This window comes from Hylobates moloch, unplaced genomic scaffold (assembly GCF_009828535.3).
Source record: "Hylobates moloch isolate HMO894 unplaced genomic scaffold, HMol_V3 SCAFFOLD_4, whole genome shotgun sequence".
Taxonomy (NCBI): domain Eukaryota; kingdom Metazoa; phylum Chordata; class Mammalia; order Primates; family Hylobatidae; genus Hylobates; species Hylobates moloch.
Window position 1 is genome coordinate 97,725,662 of NW_026652279.1, and position 23,264 is coordinate 97,748,925.

Genomic DNA, 23,264 nt, shown 5'->3' on the forward strand with positions numbered 1-23,264 from the left:
GTTGCAGTGAGCCAAGTGTGTCACTGTACTCCACCCTGGGTGACAGAGCAAGACTCAGTCTCAAAAAAAAAAAAAAAAAGTTATTTCATAGATACTATCATATAAGCCAAAAGAAGAGAATTGGAAAGAAGAGCATAGTGTTAGTTACGGAGAATTCAAGGAAGTTATAGCCACATAAAGAGTCCATTAGAAATAGTATGACTCGTAACGTAGTCTCAACTTAGGGAACATATTAGGGAAGAACTCCGAGATAGAATCCAAAAAGGTAAAAGGAATGTGGAAGCACATTCAGTGTAGACCAGAGCATCTCTCTCAAATTTTAATCAATTAGCTGGGGACCTTGTTAAGAATGCACATTCTGATTCAGCAGGTCTGGGATTCTCCATCTCTTAAGTTTTCAGGTGATGCCAACGCTGCTGGTCCTTGAACCACACACTGAGTAGCAAAGGTATAGCTTCCCTTTAGATAAATCTGGGAGAAGAGGCACTGACCAGCAGTTCAAGACATAACAGGATCAATGGAAAGCCTTATTTTGCATTCATTTCTGAATGTATTTGTATTCAGAGGGGAGGGATCAAAGACATAAAGAAATAGAAATTATAGATGTAAGATCCTACCACTAAATTAAGAGGAAAGTTGTCATGGGAATAATCCATAGAAAGAATATAGAAGGGAAGAAATCAAAACCACAGATCTAGGGATTACTTTTGAAAAGAAAGAGGAACTGTGAGGGTAGTAGAAAGGAGGAAAGAAATAAGGTAGCCTGGTAATTTTGAAGTAAATTAAGAGGAAACTTGAGAAAACTCACTTCCGATGGCTTCAGGGTATTCACACTGATAATCACACAGATAATGAGTTTTTTGCCACTTCAGACGTTACTGAAGGCAAGAGGGAGTGCTCAAATTGTAGTAAATCATAGTGACTCATTTCTTCCTCCATAACTTATCAGGAATAAACAATATATGTTGCACTGATGTTACTTAAATGAGATTAATCTAAATACAGAAGCATTGGCTATTAGGTGATTTTTTGATAAGATAGCTGTTTCATAAACATTCTTTAAATACTAACATGATATACTAAACAAAGCTAATTTTAGAAAAAAATTATAGAGTTAATCCTTTGAATATTAAAATTATTATTTTCAAGGAATATTGCACTGAATTTGAAATTCAAAAGGTTATTAATATCTAATAATTCTGTAACAATTTTTTCCTTTCTGGAGAAATATATGTCTGTTGTTTTTTATATACCTTCTTACATGAGTGAATCAAGAAATTTAAAAATGGCTCAACTGGAGGATACAAGAAACATAGGCATGCCAGTAGCACATGTGGGTATGGAAATAAATGAACTTTTTAAATTAACTGTTATTCTATATGTATATCTAGGCTGATCAATTCAGAACACTTTCTTTGATGAGAAATGAATTATACATCCAACTGAACTGTCATTACAACTGTGTCCTTTCTAAATCACAGGGGAAATTAAAGAATACAATAAACACTTGTAGTATAATGATACAAATTATTCTAATGTGTTGCATGAAAGGCATGCTGTTCCATTCCATTATCAACTTCGACATTTAGTCTTCTCAGGATCATTATTTGCTCCTCTGGCTAAAGATAATTTTTCTTCTTATTATCAGATTCCTGTTGACATATGTACACTTTTCTATTTTAGTTGCAGTCATTGGAAACCTAATCTCCCTTTTGATATGTTATCTGCATGTTTTATGAAATCTAAATTTATATTTTTTCTTCAGTATATTTCTGTCATGTTGCTGCCATAACAAAAAGCGCATCTCCAGACCAAAAGTCATCGTTTTTAAAGTTAACCCTGAGGATTTAGCCCAATACTAATTCCGCATGAGTGTCTGGCTAGTTTTTTCATATTTGCATATAATTTTATTATATGTCTCACTTGCTTTTTAGAGTCTCCTGAGAAATATCTTCACTTGAAGGTAATAACTTTTATATTTTCTTCTTGAATTATTAACTAAATATTATATGACATATACATCATACATTATTTATTTTGTTTCAAAGCCCATTCAGCCTACCATTGAAATGAAACATTCTGCTTCTAATAAAGCAGTAGAAATGAAGGATGTACAGACCTCCACATCAGGTAAATTTTGCAATATAAATTTAATTCTGGAAAGAAGCTGTGTGTGTGTGTGTGTGTGTGTGTGTGTGTGTGTGTTTTATTACAGAGCATTTAAAAGATACACAAAATAAATAATGGAGTAGAACTGACACCCAGCCTTTTAACAACTATCATCATGTGCCTTTTTGTTTTATCTATAATTCAACCCATTGCACCCCCCAACTTTATTATTCCTTTTACTAATTTTTTGGTGAGGTAAGATGTATATGCATTGAGATATACAATGTTAACTGTATCTTTTTGGCAAATCAGTGTACCCATATAATCTTTTCCCCTTTTAAGACTAGAATTCCCCCACTTAACAATCATTACTGTGCATGTGAATCAGCTGGAAATATTTAAAATCCAGATTTTGATAGATTTAGGTTTTGCCTCAGAATTTGTATTTCTAACAAAGCACAAATCCATAGAGCACATGGCAACTAAACATTCTCTTTTATCTAAAGTAAACAAAATTTGATGAATACAATTAAGGAAAATTGACCTCAGGTCAAAGGACAAATCAAAACAGGTGCACAATATCTTATCTGTAGGAGCATTTGGTTAACAATGATACAAACCAGCTAAACAATTTTATAATGATTTTAATCCCAAGTTAGCAAAAGGGCAGGGTGTGGGAGCTGGGAGTCAGGGCAAGGGTGCTGCTGTGCTGAGGACAGTGGGGAGGATCAGGGGCTCCGTTTTGGGGGCCGAAGTGCTGCTGTGTTTCCTGGTCCAGGACGAGGTCCCCCTCCCATGCCCTAGCACAGCCTGGGAGAAAAAGCCGCAAACAAGGGCAGAGTACAGCGCAGCCCAGGCCCTCACATCCTCCATCTTGTGGAAATGGCTGCATTTCCATTGTGACAGCCCCCTTCTGCAGGTGCAAGGAGGCCACTTCTGGTGCTGGTGCTGTGTCCCTCACCCCGGGTGTGCCCTCTCTGTGCCCCCCACTTCTTTCCCTCTCTGCTTGGTTTGCCCGTGAGTGACGTCAGAGAATCCTTAACAGCAGCTGTGGGCAGCCCAGGAGCACTCCTTAGGGAGCCTCAGCTCCTGCCGGGCTACGCTAGGGCTGGGGACGCAGTGGAAAGACTGATGCAGGGACTTCCGGAGCTGTCACATGGCAGGGAGAAGGCTCAGTGAAGACCCTGTGTCATGATTTCTTCCACACACTTGTGGCAAGGTGCGAGGGTCTAGGCAATGGCTGCCAAACGGAGAGTGCGCCCCGGCGATGGCTGCAGGGGACCACAGCAGTGGGGCCATCTCTCCCTGCCTGTCTTCCCCTGGGCCTGCCAGGGCCATCTTCTGTGCTCGATGGGGTGGGGGTCTTCAGCCCCCAGGAGGCTGCGGGTCAGTGTGACTCAGGGAAGTTTGAGATCAGGGATCCCCTGGGGGCTGTGATGCAGGAACTGCACCCTTTGGGGCTGGGAGGCGTGAGAAGTTCCAGGCCTTCCAGAGCCCACTTGGCTCTCCTTTCAGAAAGGCAGCCAGTCTTGGGGTTGAGGGAGGTGATGCTGTGCCCCCTAAGGGAGGCTTCACTTCTCCCAGGGGACCTTAGAGGATGGGCCGTCTCCTGACCCAGGCTTGAGGACACTTGTCAGCCCCTGGGTTCGTACCTTTTCTCCCAGCCTCGGTCTCCCCTCCCAGAGCTCTAGGGTCAGGCCCAGGCCTGTAGATGTCTCTGAGTAGATGATCCCTGGACCTCCACGGATCTCTGGTCTCACAGCTGTGTGATCCTGGGGGCCTCAGGGACCTTGCTCCCCTCTGCCTCCGAGCCTGCAGGCTGTGAAGCCTGTGGATTTCCGAGCTGTCCCTTCTGAGACCCCAGGCAAGGTAGGGGTTGGGTGAGAGCAGGCAGCGAGGTGTCCTTATTCCCGCAGTTCTGTTCTGCCTAGCTCCTGTCCCCTAGAGAGCATGGGGCAGGGAGACAGTGCAGGCAGAACCTCGAGGGTGGCAGTTCAGGTGCACCTGGGTCCTGGAGGGACTGGGTGAGCCCTGAGCAAACATTTTTGTTGGCTTTTGCTTCATGGGTGGCTCCACAAATTACAGCAGCCCAGTCACAACCACAGAAAGGTCACCTGGGCACCTGGACAGGTGTACACCCACCTGGTGGGCCAGTGGGTGCAGGGTTTCCTCCTTGACACCAGTGGTAACGGAGGAGCTGGGGCAGTTGAGGGGAGATGTCTGTGGCCCTGCAGGCCCAGGTCCCAGGGCACTGGAGCTGCCTCCCAGATTCGAGTGCTGGCAGTGGTGCTTCCAGTCCTGGCCCTGGGCTCCTCCATGCCCTGGGCTGCTGATGTCTGTGTCTTGTAGAAGCCCAGAGTTCCAGAGAAGCACCTGAGTGCTGGTGTAGCCCTGGGCAGGAGGCAGGGGTGGCAGGACAAGGGCCATCCAAGTTGCTTCCGTTTCCCTCCTGTGTCTCTGTGACTTGAGAAAATTCTCACCGTTGTGTTCCTGAAAGAGAAAAAGAAAAAATGTAATTTGCTAGAATTTAAGTAATGACCTGGGGGATGCTGCAGGAGGTGTGTACTCCAGGTGCCAGCACCTGAGGGTAATGAACTGGGGGTGCAGCATAAGCTAGGGTGGGTGAGGGAGGGAGACGGCTCACTGGGTTTCCTTCTCACACTTCTATTGCCACTAAAGCCAGCACAGACCTGGCAGCTGAGGCCTGGTCCTGGGTGGGCTGGGGTGTCCTCCTGGTCTGCTCCCCTTCCTGCTCCTCCACCATTGCCTTTGGGGTGTCTACTGCACCCTGGGAAGCCCAAGCTCCCTACCAGCCTGACACTGAGCTGAGTCGGGGCTCTGGGCGTGGCCCTCCTCACCTGGGGAAATGGGGCTCATAGGCACTTGGTGACGTGGGCATGTTGCTCTGCCATAGCAAGGGGCCAGCCTGGCTGTGTGGCCCAGCACCGGTGGGTAGCCTGCAGGTCGTCTCTGCAGGAGACTCCTCTGGCAGGCCACACACATGACGCCCCACAGAACCTTGAAAAGCTGTGACCCAGGAAAACCTCGAATCTTGTTTGCCCCCCGCCCCTGCCTCAAGACCACCGGTATCTCCAGACGACCAGTACCTGCGACGGCAAGTGAGACTGTACTTGGTGACAGGAACGCCCCCAGTTTTAGGAGCTTAATGCCATCCACTCGTGTCCTGCTTGTGGCGCAGCCTAGCATGTCCCCCAGGCTCTGGGATTGGTGGCCACACCTCCAGCCCATGTACCTGGCTGTGTGCGCAGGAGGGCCCAGAGCCTGGAGGAGCCTGAGACTTGAGGAGCTTTGAGGCCTGGGAGGAGCCGCTATCACTTTGTGTTCCATGGGATCCTGTCACATGGCCCTTCTCACTGCAAGGGAGGCTTGGAGTACAGAGGACAAGGGGCTGGGGGCACTTGGGGCTGCACCTGCACATGCTCCTGCCCACTGACTCTTCTGCCCTTGTCCTGGCCGCACAGCAGGGGCTAGTGGTGGGCCCAGCAGCTGGGGGGCAGGGAGAGGGAAACAGGGTGGCAAATCATTACAGCTTAATTTTATTACTGAGATGAAATTCAGATAACATAAAACTATCCATGTTTAAGTGAGTAATTTGGTGACATTCCGCACCGTCACAGCATTGCACAAGCATGGCCTCTGTAGTTCCAAGACATTTCCAGGACCACACAAGGAAACCCCATACCCGCTCCCTCCTCTGCTCCCCAGCCTCTGGGGTCTGTCTCTATGGCCTCGCCTCTTCTGGACATTTCATCATGACCTTTGTTTGGCTTCTGTTATTCAGCATAAGGTCTTCTGGGTTCCTCCGTGCTGTGGCATGCATCAGGCCCCCTTCCTATGAGGGGTGAATAGTGTTCCATCACCCGTTCATCTGGGGACGGTCGTGTGTGCCTTCCACCCTTTGGTGATTATGGAAAGTGCTGTCAGGGACATTCCCATTACAAATACCTGAATCTCTGCTTTCAGTTCTCTTGGGTACATACCTAGGCCCCAGGCATGAAATTGCTGGGTAATTGCTTTGTGTTTTGAGGAGCTGCCACATTGTTTTCCACAGTGGTTGAATCATGTTCCATTCCCAGCAGCAGTTCACAGCGATCGGTGTTTATCATGTCCTTACCGCCCGGTGTTATTCTCTGGTGTGTGTCTAACTCTGACCATCCAGTGGGTGCACAGTGCCATGTCACTGTAGCTCTGGCTTGCCTTTCCCTGGTGACAGTGCTGCTGGGCATCTTTTCCTGCACTTGCTGGCTAGCTGCATCCCTTTGGAGTGGCATCCCTTTCAACCCTCTGCTTGTTATCTTCATCTGGAAAACCCAACAGCCTGTTCCATTTTTAGTGCCCTGAGTTTAAGCATCTCTCTGCCAAACCATCGAAGTAGCTTCATCCAGAGGCATCTCCATCAGAGCCTGAGCCCCAGGTCCCTTTTGAGGAGGGCGTGGGATTATCTGATCTCTCCTGTGTGCATTGAGTCACCACCATCCTTGGGAACCCTGAGAACATTCTCAGAAGACCTCCTTCCCCCAAACCTCAGCTGTGCTCAGACCCCTTCCCCACCCACAGCAGAGGGCTGCATGTCGTTTTAAGGGTGTCAGGAGACTTGGGTCCTGGTCACAGTTCCACCATGAGTGTGAGAGGCAAGTGCTGGGCCTCCATTTCCCAGCACAGAATGGGGAGAGGGATGTCTGTTCTTCATGGGTGGCTCAGGCCAGGTGTTGGAGGAAGACCCTCAAGGAAGAGAGGGCTGTGTGCAGGGATGGTGGTGCCTCTGAGGCCAGGGTTGGCTCCCATGTCCATTCGTCCTCCCGCTGCTCCTCCAGGCCACCCCTCCTGGCTGGGGCCCAGGAGGAGAGGTATCTGCAGAGGCCCTGCACTCTACACTGGGTCCCCTGCTCCACATTTTGAGAAGGAATTTAAGTCTGGGACTCAGGCTGCACTGCCATGATGGTGACTGTTGTCCTCATTGGACACCAGGGAGGTAGCTGTTCTTGGCATTTGTTGCATGCCCCGCGTATGCACTAGGCTGTCCATGCATCAGCAGAGCCCAGGGTTTTCTTGATGGTTTGGCAGAGAGATGCTTAAACTCAGGGAACTAGGAATAGGATAGGCTGTCAGGTTTTCCAGATGGAGGCATTGGCTTGTAGATGAGTGCAGCTGGGCTGTGGAACCATGAGCTGAGGCAGCTGCTCCCAGGGTGAGGCTCCACAGACCATACCGTCACTCTAGCTTGCCCCAGGCCTTTCCTCCACACCTGCTCAGTGCTAGGCATCAGACCATGACAGACGGGCAACATGATGCCTTGTTATGCCCCTTTTATGTTTAGACACAACTGCCCAGTGTGCCTGTTCCAATTGAGGTCATAAGACTGACAGAACAGATTCTGTGGCAGTAAGGTACCAAAGTGTAAACAGCACGTAAAACCATGCCAGGCAAGGGTTGAGTCACACACCCCTAAACAAGGAAGAAACTGTTCTGGCTTCTACAGGGCTTCTTTTTCTCTAACAGCTAAATAAACACTATTAACAGTTGTAGCTCAGCACCAGACACTGACTGACTGGCCCCTAATACCCTTTTACACCAGCCATGATGACAGCTCTGAGTGGACATGAGACTAATTTCAGTAACTCCTGGGAAGAGACCACCCACCATGGACGGGTTCTAGCCGGTTTACAGAGGCTGTGCACTTGTGTGCCTTTGTGTCCTGAAAAGACCATTTGAGGTATAGGGCCTAATTGTAATACATTTAAATATTAAGTCTCCACCCAATAGTGAACATGGGTCATATGTTACATATTTGCTTGTTTGGTATGCATGCATCAGGACCACTCTCATGAATATTCACAGCTCCTCCTGTAACCTGTTGAAGGTTTCTATTCAGCCAGCCTGTCCAGCATAAAGCTCTTGCCCCAACTCCTCCTTCCATGTACTAGGCCCTGGCCTTGGTAGGACATGCACTTCCCAGCCTGCAGGATGACCATCTTGTGGGCTATAAACTTTTATAAGAAATCAAGTCTCTTACTGTGCCAGAAACTCTTTAGTTTAATCAGGTCTTATATGAAGCCTCAGTGATACGATTTACCCATATAACAAACCCACACGTGAAGCCCCTGAACGTCAAATAAAGTGGAAAAAAAGTTCCTACTTGTTTTCCAAATGTATAGATCTTTTTTTTTTTTTTAAGTTAACAGTGAATGAAGTGGTTCCCTTGTAGAGCAGCATTTCAGGTCTACATTAGCTTTTGTTACCCTTTTACTCCATAACCCTGTGATTAATTTCCCTTAATGTCTGTGTTTACTTGTCAGTCAACTCACAGTGCCTGAGGCAGAAGTAAAACCCACACTTGTCTTACCCTTGGCCTGGGTCATAGAGTGGCAGCTCTTTTATCTCATGTTTGAGAGGTGTCTCTGTGCTGGGGATTTTCAGACAGGCATTTGTGTTGGATTTTTAAATGTTCGCCATTTCTTGGCTATTCTCCTCTTGAGAGGTGGGGTCTATGCTTCTTTTCATGGGGTGGGACGCTGGTGCTGACTTGTCACTGACAGTCGATGTGGAGGGGATGTGTGGAACTTACCAGCTCCTTAGAAAAGGCCATGAGCCTCTGCCTGTTTCACTCCAGTCACTCACCCGTGGAGCCCTTGGCCACCAAGTCAGGGCTCTGAATGTCCTGAGACTGCCTGGCTGCTTGGAAGCCCAGGATACCAGGGAGATTCCTGTGGGTCCTCCAGCCAAGCCCAGTGACCTTGGCAGACCTGTGAGTGATGTCACCTCCAAATGATGCCAACCTCTTGCTATGGATTCAGCCCCAGCCAGTGAGCCTTCTCTGCAGTCCCTAGACATCAGCAAGTAGCAAGAAGCTATCTTTTCTCTGTCTTGCATGAATTCCTATCCCTGTGAAGCATAAACAAAACAAAGTGGTTGTTTTCTATGAGTATTTTGGAGTATTAGTTTAAAAAAAAAACTAAATTCACAATAAACACACCAGGAATAACACACTTGTAGCACATTCACAAGGTACAGAAGAAGGCACACTGAAATCTGGGTTTCCACCTTTCCCTGTTCTGCAGCCTGCCAGCTTCTGCCTCTGGAAGTAACAACTGTTACGTTTTTGCACATCTGTCCAGGTTTATTAGTTGAACAATCATATAGCACTGACACCGTGACTAAGCTTTCTAAGAGCTTTGTCTACTGATGTGAAAGACCTATTTAGTCTTCATTCTCTGTAAACACTCAGGTGGCAGCAGGAAGGAAAGCCTTTTGCTCATTTCAGCTGTTCTCTATAAATAAAAATAAATAAAAAATAAAAAAGTCTAAGCTGCTCTTTTAAAAGTTGATTTTTAATGCTGTTCCTCTAATGAGATGGTTTTATTTTTTAATGTATTCTCTACTTTAAAAAAAATTCTTTCCCAGTTTACATTGGAGATGTTAATCTGTTTTCCATTTTTTTCTTGTCTCACCACTGTCTTTCTGTCCCATACATACATATATATATGCATATATATGTCTGTGTATATATGTATGTGTTCACATATGCGTATATTATGTGCAAACACATTATTCAGTTGTTCACGATCATAATTCTCCATTTAGACAGGTAATATTACCTGTTCCTTTTCAGATCCTGTCAGTCACCTTCTCAATTAGGTAATCCCTGAAAAAAATGGCAGCATCTGTATTAATGAAGTTTTTATACCTCATCAATGCACCATTTGATTTAATAATTCTTAAAGCTTGTGATGTATCTGCAGTGATGGAAATTTGCACTGAACCGTTTCATATCTTAATGGGTTTATCTGCTTTGTTTTTGTTTTCTTTTTTTTTTTTTTTTGAGATGGAGTTTTGCTCTTGTTGCAATGTCACAATCTTGGCTCACTGCAGCCTCCACCTCCCAGGTTTAAGTGATTTCTCCTGCCTCAGCCTCCCAAGTTGCTGGGATTACAGGTGCCCGCTGCCACACCTGGCTAATTTTTTGTATTTTTAGTAGAGATGGGGTTTTGCCATGTTGGCCAGGCTCGTCTCGAACTCCTGGACCTCAGGTGATCCACCCACCTCGCCCTCCCAAAGTCCTGGGATTACAGATGTGAGCCAGTGCGCCCGGCCTCTACTTTGTTTTAAACATGATAATGCTTTTATTTTTATTCTCTTAATTTTCAGTTGTTCCATGTTTTGCGAGGCTTGTCAGTTGACTTCCAAGTGCTAATTCTCACGACTGGATAATAAGAATGGGTGTGACTGGGTGTTGATTGATGAGCCAGAAGACATTTAATCCTGGAGTTTGAGGTTATCGGACCTCTCCATTTAGAAAATCATTCTTTATCTATTTTCAAACAACACATTGGTGAACATATAATGCTTCATTTTTCTTCCTCTCTGGGTGAATAGCCAGTCTTTCATGTATACATTCAGAGAAATCTCTCAGTGAACTCAAAGACATTCAGAAATTAGTAAGTATGCAAGCGTAGTTGCATACAGAGAAAAACAGTAAATAATATAGATAGCCAATAAAAGAAGATTTTAAACAATGACTATGAGTTATATTCTTAGAGGTCGACTTAAAAATTGGATTTGTACTAAGGCATTTTAAACTTTAGTCTGGAACAAATTTAAAATTCCTGAATATACAAATTTCTGATGACTCAGGAATAGTAAAAATGGGTGGGAATTGTATTTCAAATTAAGGATGGAACCTCTTTTTATTCTGAACGTGTTAGTTTCGACCCTCTTCACCCTGAAATTTTCACTCTCAAATATATTTGGAAGGCAGATCTTTTTTTTTTTTTTTCCTCATTTAACATTGATTTCATACACAGAGAATAATACTGTGGGTCTGGGATTCAGATTTTGAAATGAAGCACGGACTCTGAGTGGACCCCTTGTCCTTGTGAAAGTGCTCTGGTCTAGATAGCGGCAGTTGGACCCCAGAGTATGGCACGTGTTCCTGTGTTCATTTGAGCATTGTGTGGTGACCTGTCACTGAGGTCATGTGATGATGTATATTCTGACTTCTATCCCAACTGCCACTGTGTTTGAATTGCCAGCTGGGAGACTCCTGGTAAAGATGGGAGGCAGCCTTTGCTGATGCGCTGAAAGTATGTTCATTTCCATCTTCTCACTGCAGTTTCTTCAGATGAGATGTGTACTTAAAATGTCATCCTGATTTTTTTTTAATTTCCCAAACTGCAGTTTTTCTACAGATTTATAAATTTGTTTCAGTTTTATGACTCAATTTGCATTTTTGATTCTGCCATCAAGCTTTTTGCCTTAAATATTTTTCTCTGTTTAGAAAAATGTACTGTTTCCCAGGCCAATTTTGTACATACCCTTTCATAGAATAGATCCAGAAAAAACACAACACTGCCTTCATTGTATCAGGAGATCTTGAGACTAAATACAGAATGAGACATTCCATGAAAGGCAGATTACAGGCCAAAGTCTTCTTAATAGAGATGTGAAAATCTGAAATCAAATACTGGAACAGCTTAAATCTGGAGATTTTTAGAAAATAAACTGAGATTTTCTATGGGAAACATAGCCTAGTTAAAAGGTTTTGAGGAATTGTTTTAAAGACATTTTTAAAAGGTAAATACAATCAAGTGGATATAAAAAGTTAAAAAAATATAAAAAAATCAGAGATTATAAAAAGTTTATGAAAATCTTACTTTGCAGTCAAAATTGGGGTTAGATAGATTTGTTTATAAGGCCTTATTAAAATTAACTATAATATAAAAATACACTAATAGCAAACTAAAATTTTGGTTTAAAAAATAAGCTTTTCTTAAGACACTAATTTGCTCTCAATGAAATTACAAGAGTGATAATTTTTCATTCTGAAATCTATTGTTTTAAAACTTCTCAGATTTATACCTCAGAAGTTCAACTTTTACTGTGTCTGTTTACACATAATATACAGGGCCCACATCACTGCCTGGTTTCTTTTCCTCTGGAAAAGGTGCATCTTTATACTTAGGTTGGATGATAACTCTCCTTCAAATTTTCATCAGCTCCCTTATCTTCTCCCCCTTGGTTCTAATTCTGCTGCTGTAATACTAAAATGGTTATTTTTAAAGGTCTAAAATATTGTTTGTCTCAGATGTAACATGATTTTCTGCTGTTGGCTTTTTGATACATCTCAATTGTTTCAGGTGCCCAGGAAACCGCCCATGCTGTTACTTAGAGCCAGCTATTCCCCTGCTTCAGTTACTAGCTCTTCTGTTTACATTTATCTATAATATAATATTCCCTCATGACTGAACACACGCTGTCTCATTAAATTCGAGTAACCTTTTCATCCGGTGTGACTTCCAAGTTACTCAGTAGACTTCATTTAGACACTGCCCACTCTCAGGCAGGCCTTAGTTGAGCCAGCTCAGATAGTTGCTCAGATGAGACAGTGAGGCAGTGAGGGTCACAGGTTTAATTCACTGAATCACTTAAGCACCAGCCCTGATGGCCCCATTTTCAGTTAACTACTCATGCAGGGTTGGTCAGTTAAAGGGAAGTTGATTCTTGGCACAGCCATCAGGTGGCAGTTGGCTTAGAGTGTTCTGAGTTCTGAGACAATCTGGGGGCCAAGCAGACCCCCTGGTCCCTTGGGGTAGTCACTGGTCATGGGGCTGCTCACTGCCAGGCAGCGTGAAGCTGCTGGGGAGGATGTCCAGACATTTGAATTTGTTCATCAGAGAGGATTTGTTTGCAGGAAAGTGCCTTATTTTAGGTCAAGAATTAAAATCTAGAGACAGAAGTTTTGTTTTAATGATTTGAGCTCTTCTCTGGATTTAGCTGCCTCCAGGCATCCACCTTCCTGAAGATCCCTTGGGGCAGGAAGATTGAGAAAGGGAGTGAAAAGAGCTCCTGGTTCAGGGTCCAGGCCATGATTAGAGGTCTCCAGGGACCTCTGTCCCGAGAAAACCATCTACATTCTTGTCCCAGATCCATCATTCTTGAGTGCTGTGACTCTCGTCAGGTCACTTCAAATCTCTCATTTCACTTCCCTGAGCTGTCAACTATCGGTGGCAGCCCCTGCCCTGCCCATCCCTCCAGGATGATGTGGGCATCACAGGAAGTAACAAAAACTGTCCATGAGCTCTAAAGCATCAGGCCCATGTGAAGGAGAAAGAAAATTTCATCCTCCCCAAGCACCTTCTCTGTATTACCCACTACCAAAGGCCTGGCTTAATCTTTCAGACATAAAATGATTGAACACTTTATGGCACTCAGGAAGCACCCAGTTCCTTCGGGCTTTATCTCTGTTTAATTACTTTTAGCCTTATAACATAACATGGCCCATTATAAACATTTCCACACTCAGAAGAGGGAACTGAAAAACAGAAGGGTCTATAGAACTTCTAAGTTTCATGTCGCTTCCAATAAGGACTTGAGCCCAGACCTTTGTGCACCAGGCCCTGTGGTCTTGGTCACTCCCATCTGCTACCTTTCTACATTGTCTCATCTCAGTACAGGGATTTACCTACACAATCAGTCTGCACAGTTTTAAGTGCAACCCACAGTGCAAGTTCTTCCTAATTCCCACCTCAGATTCAGGAGGCTTATCTGCAGATGGTGAACAGTGGACAATGGATCAAACATTGAACCCCAGTGGTCCCCAGCGTTTTTGACACCAGGGGCCGGTTTCATGGAAGATAATTTTTCAGTGGATGGGGATGGGCTGGAGGGATTCTTTCAGGGTGATTCTAGCACATTTATTGTGCACTTTATTTCTATTATTATTACATTGTAATAATAAATGAAATAATTAGACAACTCACCATAATGTAGAATCAGTGGGAGCCCTGAGCTTGTTTTCCTGCAACTAGACCGTCCCATCTGAGGGTGATATGGCACAGTGATACATCATCAGGCATTAGATTCTCATAAAGCACATGCAGTCTAAATCCCTGGCCTGTGTAGCTCACAGTAGGGTTTGCGTTCCTATGAGAATCTAATGCCATGGCTAATCTGACAGGAGGGGAGCTCAGGTGGTGATGTGAGTGATGGGGAGTGGCTGTAAATACAGATGAAGCTTTGCTCCCAGCCGGCTTCTCACCTCCTGCTGTGCGGCCCGGTTTCTAACAGGCCACAAACTATCAGTGGCCCAGGGGATGGGGAACCCTGATTTAACCCATTTCCCATTTAGAAAATAAAAGTGCAGCTTGCTGGCGGCACAGTGTTCTCAGGGAAAACAGGAAATGGGTTAAACTATGAAAAGAGGGTTACTCATTTGTTTCTGGTCTTCTGCAGCAAGATGTCAAGAGATGTCTTTATTTTAATACATTTCCCAGATTGTTGCCTCCAAGATGCGGCAGTGGAGCCTGAGGGCTCAGAAGAAGCCACCGTCCATGGCACATCCACGGTCCACCAGGGCAGTTTTAGAGAGAGATTGCTCAGGCTCTGGCGTCATCGTCGTGTGCACCCTTGCAGGCAGCCATCTGAAGGTACTGTGGAAATCCAGTCACTCACTCTTCCAAGCATAAGGATTCCAGATTCTTCAGTGTCCCATAGTTCAGACAACTCTAAAATTACTACACTATATTCTTCTTTATTTAATGTGTACAAATTTTAATGTATCAAATCAATCACTAGTACTACAAATGCAGAAGTAAAGATGTATTTCCACTTCAAGTTTGGTTCACTTTAATAGTAAAGAACATCTCAATGCAAGGTTTAGATATTTAGCTGATTGTTAAACAGTAGCTAAAATCGAACTCTTCCTGAGATCGTGTTGCCGCATTTTCAAACAAATGGACATGATGTGAAACTTCTAAATGAACATAAAAACTGAAGTGGTACAGAAGGTTTCCATATACCCTCCCCCCTCAGTATCTTTTTTTGTGATAACATCTTACATGAATGTGGTGCATTTGTTACAGTGGCTGAACCAGTAGTGATATCTTACATGAAAGTCTCGAGTTTGCATTAAGGCTCACTCTGTGTTCAGCCAAAATTGTGATTTTGACAAACTCATAATGTCATTCATCACCCTGACAGAAGAGTTTCACATCCGAAACATGACCGGTGCTCTACCTCTTAATCCCTTTCTTCTTTTCTTAGGACCCCTGACTATTATAGATCATTTATTTTACTGCCTCTCTAGATTTTCTTTCCCAAAATTCTATAGAATTGGAATCACAAAGTATGCAGCCACTTAGGACTAACTGATTTCTCTTAGCAATATACATGTAAGATTTTCTATATCTTTTTGTAGCTTAATGACCTACTAATTTTTATCAGTGAATCATATTCTGTTGGGTCCATGTAACAGTGTGGGTTGGTGCACTCACCACCTAAAGAGCATCTCAGCTGCTTCCAGTTCAGGCAATTATGAATACAGCTGCCCTCATTCTTGTGCAGATTTTGCAATGGGCATAATTTTACAACGTAACTGGGTAATTGTTTAGAATTTTAATCAGTTGTTTATATAATAAGACTATGTTTTCCTTTGTAAGAATTAGGTAGAATTCAGTAAAATCACCTGGGCATTTTTAAAAAGTTCTTATTGATTCAATTTCTATAATAGACATAAGCTACTCAGATTATCTGAGTCTCCATTGGGTAGTTATGATAGTTTCTGCCTTTGAAGGAATTTGTCATTTTCATCTAAGCTGTCAAATTTGTGAGCATAGATTTATTCTAAGTATTCCTTTATTATCCTCTTAATTGTTTGGGATTAGCAGGAATGATTCCTCTTTTATTTATATTATTTGTAAATTGTATCTTCTATCTTTTCTTTGCAGTTAGCTTGTCTGGAGGTTTATCATTTCTATTTGTCTTTCCTATGAAGCAGCTTTTGGTTTTGTTTAGTTCTGTTTATTATTTCTATTATAATGATTTCTGCAAATATTGGTGGTTTTTTTTTTTTTAATTTTTGTGTCTGGTTTACATTACACTATATTTTTTCTCTAGTTTCCTAAAATGGAAGGTAAGAAAACTGAATTAAGATTGCTTTTACTTTCCTTTCTTTCCTTTTTTTTTTTTTTTTAATAATTGAAACAGAGTCTCACTCTGTCACCTAGGCTGCAGTGTAGTAGCGTGATCTCAGCTCACTGCAACCTCCACCTCCTGGGTTCAAGCAGTTCTCCTGCCTCAACCTCCCAAGAAGCTGGGATTACAGGCACCCACCACCACGCCTGGATAATTTTTATATTTTTAGTAGAGATGGGGTTTCACCATGTTGGTTAGGCTGGTCTCGAACTCTTGACCTCAGATGATCCACCTGCCTCCCAAAGTGCTTGGATTACAGGCGTGAGCCACTGTGCCTGGCCTGTTTTTACTTTTCTACACAGCATTGTGAACGGAACTAATGCCACTGAAGTTTGCATTTAATAAGCAATATAATATGTATAATGTATTTTTTTTTACCACAATAATGATTTAAAATCCAGTAATATAGATGATACGTGCAGAAGGAGCATATGTAGATTCAGGAAAGTTAAACATTGTAACTTTTTTTAAAAGGAGAATATTTACCAGGCGTCTTTTTGTGAGGAGACCCTGTCCTGGAGTGATGCGTGCATTTATGTGCTGCCTATGTGAACACTGCCTACTTTACAGTGATGAGGGTGGCTTAGCCAGATACCCAAGCCTGTGTTTCCCAAGGCTCTCCTGATGGTCTCCTTTGCTTTCCTTCACCACCAAGGAGGGTAGCCCAGTAGCAGTTCAGCCCGTGCTTTTACTCCACCTCCTTCACACCTGTCAGCCCTGTGTCCTCCACACAAGACTGCCAGAGGTTCTTCAGCAGCTCCCATGGCTGACAATGACTTTACGTTTCCTAGATTTCCAGGATGACCTGGCAGGGGAGTGGACCAGTGAGACTTCCTTAGAACAGGTTCCGACTGATCACTCAGTAAAGTCTTCTTTCTTTGTCTTGAGATGGGAATTTTATTTCTTTTGGTTTGTTTCTCTTTCATTTGAATTAAGATACGCAAATCTTATCATGGACACTATAGACGTGTTACAGAATTTCTTGGTGGGCAAATGTATGTGAGAGTCCATTACCAACTTGGAACTTGTTCCAGATGGCACTCATAGATGACAGCTTCAGTGACAAACTGCATGGCAGAGAGCACTTTCCTCAGGAGAAACGCGTTCTTCTTGAAAATAATGGTGACTTTGCACCCAAAATCATTTGGAAAATCTTAGCAAAACAGTTTTTCTTGTGCCTTTCCACAAGTGCCTTCTAGGCTTTATTTGGGGGCCATTGCCTCGAGCAACATGTTCCATCCGGTTTTCTAATGTCACCAAGTAAACAAAAGACCCATGCACACAGGACACAGCATGGTCTGAGGCTCACAGTGTTTTCCCTTCTCTCTGCAGATGGACTCAGCGGTTCAGGCAAGAGGTATGTACTCTGGGATCATCCCTTTGCTAAGGGAAATCTTAGTGTTGAGAAAGGTGACACTTTCCTTCCAGCTTTTGCTTGACAGCCACCCTGGTTTGAGCTTCCTGCTGGAAATGAGGTTGGGAAATTTGATGAAAAAAAAAATGAAGAGTTTAATCAACAACTGTGGCCATCCACTGTAGTTCCCAGAGGCAGTGATGTCATTTAAATAGGCATAGGGGTGCATCAGCATGTGGAGCTATGGAAGAGAGAGTCCATGTGGAGTGATCGTGAATGTCTTTGGGAGTCTGCATCCTTTTCTCTAGAAAGCATGTTCGTCTATGTAAAGCATGACCCAAGGATTGGTGTTCTAGAAACAAAATTCCATCCCCATTGCACACTTCACATCAGTCAATCCTTTCATCCTTCACCACAGCTGTACCTGAAGGTTAGTTTAATATCCCGAGTTCTCAGATTGACGATGATGGAGAGATGAATTTCCCAATCTCTCAATTTCCTGAATGGAAAAGGCAAATGTGAACTCAGGAATGGGTAAAAGGTTGACATGATGGGCTACTACTCTGTATTCATCAGACAGCCCTGGTGTAACTTGTCACCATACCAGGGAGTTCCAGCATCTGTGTGTGCATGTGGAAGTATGACAGCCTAGAGAGATCCCAGACACTGCCCATTATTATAAGTTGTTGTCAGTGATGGTGTAAGGCAGGGTAGGAATACAGTGGACTTTGGGGTGGTCATTAATGTGAAACACTCATAGGGGAGTCACAGGCTTTTGGCTGCAATGGTGGGGTCATTTCTCAGTTCCTGTTCAAAAGCAGTGAATAATCAGGGACATGTCCTATTGTATTTAAAGATATGATTGGACCCAATGCAGAGGCTCATGCCTGTAATCCCAGCACTTTGGGAGGTTGAGGCAGGAGGATCACTTGAGCCCAGAAGTTTAAGACCAGCCTAAGCAGCATGGTAAAACCACATCTCTATAAAAAATACAAAAATTAGCCAGGCGTGGTGACATGCTCCTGTAGTCCCAGTTTCTCAGGAGGCTGAGGTGGGAGGATTGCTTTGGCCTGACAGGTTGAGGCTGCAGTGAGCCATGATTTTGCCATTGCACTCCATTTGGGTAACAGAGTGAGACCCTGTCACAAAACAAAACAAAACAAAAATCGTGATGACCACAAGCCTTAGAAGTACTCCAGCTTAGTAACACACACACCCAAGGGACAGCACCCAATCAATATGTGATCTCAAAAACAAGTTGGGTGTTAGCCTGGTGCCCATCTTCCCTGCTCAAATCTCTAACAGCTGAGTTAGAGAGGGTCAGCACCCCCACATGCTCCCCCCATGACAGGATGTGTCGAAGCCAGTGTGAGTGTGAGCAGTATTGGACTCCACAGACACACACACACGGGGTATGGGAAAGAGAGAGTGGAAGGACAGATAGCACATGCTAAATAGGGGTTATCTTTAAATGGGTGGAAAACTGAATATTTTCAAAGTTGTTTCAAAGTTCAAGTTTCAAACTTGTTTCATTGTCCTAAAAAATGGTTGGTGAATAAATAGAATACTTCGGTTAGACTTAAGTCTTCTTTGTAAAGAAAGGTTCCTTCTTATCAAGTAGAAAACCTCTAGGAGGGATGATACTCACAGCAGCAGCACAGGAGGATTCTAGGGAAGAAATGACCTTGGAAGGAATCAGGAAGGGAGGGCAAGTGAGCTCAGGTCAGATAAGGAGGCAGGAGCCCTGATAGGCTGCAGGGACATGCAGCCTGCCCTGAGTGGTGTGCCCTGTTCAAGATGGGCTATTTCACTTGATGAGGCCTGGAGCTAGAAAGCCTTTCCTCCCTGCTCCTCCCTTGCACCTGCTGATGGTCACTCTTTGTCCTCCTAGTTTCCATGGAGGATCCAGTGAAGGAACTTAACAAGGACGACAAGGAAAAGGAGACCCCATGTAATGTGAAGGTCAGACCCCCGGCCTTTGAGGAATACAGTTGCTTTCTTTGCTTTATCGCTCTGCATAAAGATATGAAATATGAGAATCTGACCAGATGTATCATAGGTGACTTGTACAGTGTCCTTGGTGGGGAGAATTTCAGAGGAGAGTCTGTTCTCCACTGAGGCTTGATATTGGACAACAGGAGAATATGATAGCACCAGCAACACATTGTGTGGCAGTGAGCTTTTTTCTTAGCAGATTAATTTAATCCTTGGAACCAAATTACTTACTTGCCAAGCAACATGGACTTAGAGGAAACATCCTACAAAACAAACTTGTGTCTTTAGCATGAGCCGGTTTGTCCTGTTCTTCTTTTGGGTTCCTTTGACTTGAGCACTGTTTGCCATCTGGTTTTCTAATGCCACCAAGTTAGGAAAAGACCTGTACACAGAGGACACAGCATGGTCTGGTGCTCATAGCAATATGTTTTCTGTTATTACAGGCAGCCTCGGGAGTCCAGGACAATGGTATGTATGGGGGAATCCCTCCTGTGTGGATGAATAGTCCAGATGAGGAATATGGGACTGTCTCACTGGCTTTCCTGTAGACAGGCAGCCGGAGTTGAGCTTCCTGTTGTGAATGAGGACCTAGGTTGTGATGGGAGAAATGGTTGTTCCAGATAAGAATCGATGGGCACATTCTGCAGTCCCTGAGAGCAGCTGCATTCTTTGTATGTGGGGTGGGGTTGTGTGCACTGGACTGGCTGTGTGTGTGTGTGTGTGTGTGTGTGTGTGTGTGTGTGTGTGTGTGTATGCATGTAGTGTGATGCTGACTGTGCCTGAATGTGTGTGTGTGTGTTTCCCTAGATACATGTCTCCCCCTTATTAGTGTCCACATTATTAATTAAAAATGCCATCACTCTTGCAGCCTGATGAGAGGCATAGGTAATTATTAGTGAAAATGTAAGCATGATGTGTGTAGTTTATTGCATGCAAAGGACATTGCAATTAATCCAAAGGAAATCCTGTCAACACCCAGGCACATGTTAATTGGGTACTAATAGAACAAAACTCTCTCAGGATCCCTACTAATAGATTTTTTTTTTCATTGGGAATCCCCTTCTAAACCTCATTTTTCGATAAATCTCACCTGGTAACAGACTCTTCTATTTCCTCCTGGTATTGAAGTGGTCATGACACCTCACTGTTGCCACTTCCATTCTTCACAAGCCTTTTCTACAGCAGAGGTTCCATGATGTCCTCATTGAACCCACTGTTGATAAAGGTTCTTGTTCGCCTCTGAAAGCCTGTGCAAAAACCATGTCAAAGTGGTTGGTTTCAATCCGTAAGTATATAAAATGAGGCAAATTATGGTTTGAGTTTCCTGTGGAGTATGCAGTTGGTGGAAACATATTGTATGTAATTTGAATTGGATTGCTCTGTAGGTGATGATATTTTTCCCACTTCTCAAAATGGTGAGGATGCATGATTTTAAAATGTCCTTTGTTTGCCCCAGAACCTATCTCCTCATAACTGAATTCCTGTAGTCTTCTTTAATTTCTAGGTCACACTTTGTCTGTAGTACTGAGGGGGGCCTCTGCTGTGTGTGATTAAAGGGTACAAATCAGTATTACCAACATTGAGGTTCTAAGAATTTATGGCCGGCTGCCCAGTGGGCTCCGGGGGTAGGGGTGGGGTGGAGGGAGAGGGAGAGGGAATTCTAAGAATTTATGGCCGGCAGGAGATTTAAGAATTTATGGCCGGCTGCCCAATGGGCTCTGAGAGAGAAAGAAGAGAGAGAGAGAAGGAGAGGAGAGGACAGGAGGAGAGGAGAGAGAGAGGGAGGAGAGAGAGAGGCACAGTCTTGGCCTGGGCCTGAAAAGGAGCATGATTTCAAGGGGCAGAAGGCAGGCATGAGGGCACCCAAGCCATGGGGGGAAGCCAAGTTTGCAAGGTCGGGCGAGTTAGTTCAACGTCATGTCCTGGGTCCAGCCAGGATGTTCAGACCCCATCTGAGGGAGAGGGAACAGAGCTTGGACTTTGTGGCTGGTCTGAGCACTGCCTGACAGTCTTCCTAGACACTGAGGGAGAGGAACTTTTTTTTCTCCATGTCGTCGTCATCTTTCTATTGATGGCAATGATACCATTTAATTCTCTTGTATAATCCATAAGACCTCAGATTGAGAGTTTCTCTGAGAACATCTTGAAATCACCATTCCCAAAGTCTGTATTTTCTCACTCTTGGCTGGAAGAATCCTGGCCATCGCTGGTCACCATGAGCACAGGGGCTGTGTCCTACTCCTTCCTTCTCATCTCAGACATCAGCCCTGGGCAGCTTATCTGGGCCGCAGTGATGTTATAATGTGTACAGCCCTGTGCTGAAATCTAGCACAAGCGTGAAAAGTTTTCCTGCTCACCCTGTGCAGTCTGTTGAGCCCCAAACTAATCCAGAGGTCTGTGTGGGTTCTCATCTAGGATGGGCTCCTGAGGACAGTGAGGTTTCCCCCTTGCTCCTGCTGCTCTGCTCCTGTCTGGATAGTGGTTGCAGGGGCTGCTCTTTCTCTGTCACAAAGCTGCCCCTGCTGGGGAGCCCTCTGGACTAGGCTGCTGTCCTCCGTGTGTTAGCATCCCCAGGCCTCACAGGGGCCTGCTTCTTGTGCATGTGCCTGGGAAGTACTCATCCTTGGATGACCAGATCAGAGCAGCAAGCTACTCGGCAAAGAAGCACCAGGGCAGGGGAGCGATGTCTTTCTCATCTTCAATCTTTAAACCTGTGCATTTCAGTGTGGACCTCAGTATTTCATTTATGCCTATTTATATTTAAATTAATTTTGAGAAATAATATTAAAAGTTCAGAACTTCCTCTGGAGAGCCATGCTTCGAGTTACCCAGTAGCCCAATGCTTAAACTGCAGACAGCATTGCCATCCTCCCAGAATGCTCTCTGGGCTAGCTGCCATGAGCCTGGCCTGGGTTCTGTTCACTGCACTCGCCTAACTCAACACGTATGCATCTATGTTGGAAACTCAGGGTTCTCAAGAGTGGAGCTGAAAGCCATAATGGGCCAGTGAAGGTGAATGGATGAAGGGGGATTTTTTCAGGTTTTCCATCTCATCTGAAGGCTCACAGCTGAGTCGACAGAGCCCAGGGAGAGTCTGAGATCACAGAGGATAGAGCAGGGCACCTGCTGTCATCCACAGTGTGGCTGTGCGTGGAACAGGAGTGCTGGGTGTCACTCTGAAGTCACCTTTCTCTGAGGTTTGTGTGTCTGTAGGTAGCTCTGAGGACAGCTTTTCTGAAACCAGTTATAACAACTCTTCAAGTAGTGGAGACACTCCAGGTGGGGCCCGTGGCACAGGGTTTTTGGGGGCAGTTGGGTTACACCTGTGACTTTGGAGCCTCAGCTGGGAGCTTCGAATTCAGTAAATATAAAAGGAAATAGGTGTAGAGGTGTGGTTTGTTCTTTCTGCATCTTAATGAGAAAGCAGTAGGAGTTTTGTTTCCATGGGCATCATGTGTACTCTGCTGGTCCCCATGATTCTTTCCCTGGTGTGCAAAGATGACCTTTTCCAGAAAGCCAGATCTCTCCTGCCTGTGCCACAGCAAACACCAAAGCCCTGCATTTTGGCGGTGGGGGCGGATAGCATCCTTTGTGAATGGAGAACAAGAGGTGAGTATGCGGGTATGGTATTAAGTGCTGTGCGGGCAGTGGGGTGGGACACAGCCCCTCACAGATGCTATGTGACCCTGGAGACAAAGTTCTTAATGCATGTGCCAGGAGGTGGGAGGGGTCCACCCTCTCCCTTTGCACTCTCAGGACCTGCAGCAGCACCTTCCTGTCCAGCCTTCACCATGTGCTCCTGGTCGCAGGGCACTCC

The 23,264-nt window shown here is 44.6% G+C and overlaps 1 long non-coding RNA gene across 3 annotated transcripts in view; it reads left to right on the top strand.

Moving 5' to 3' along the window:
• The window catches only part of LOC116467458 (POTE ankyrin domain family member A), a 72,851-nt gene extending 49,816 nt beyond the window's left edge, over nucleotides 1–23,035 (top strand). For 2 of the 3 annotated variants that reach the window (XR_009213215.1, XR_009213217.1), the window contains exons 15-21: nucleotides 1,935–1,963; nucleotides 2,049–2,130; nucleotides 14,400–14,552; nucleotides 17,431–17,455; nucleotides 19,344–19,414; nucleotides 19,891–19,915; nucleotides 22,946–23,035. This is a non-coding gene — a long non-coding RNA (POTE ankyrin domain family member A). Of the gene's footprint in view, nucleotides 1–1,934; nucleotides 1,964–2,048; nucleotides 2,131–14,399; nucleotides 14,553–17,430; nucleotides 17,456–19,343; nucleotides 19,415–19,890; nucleotides 19,941–22,945 lie in introns of those variants that run through there. The other variant, XR_009213216.1, reaches the window with a different exon arrangement.
• Nucleotides 23,036–23,264: the final 229 nt, after the last annotated feature.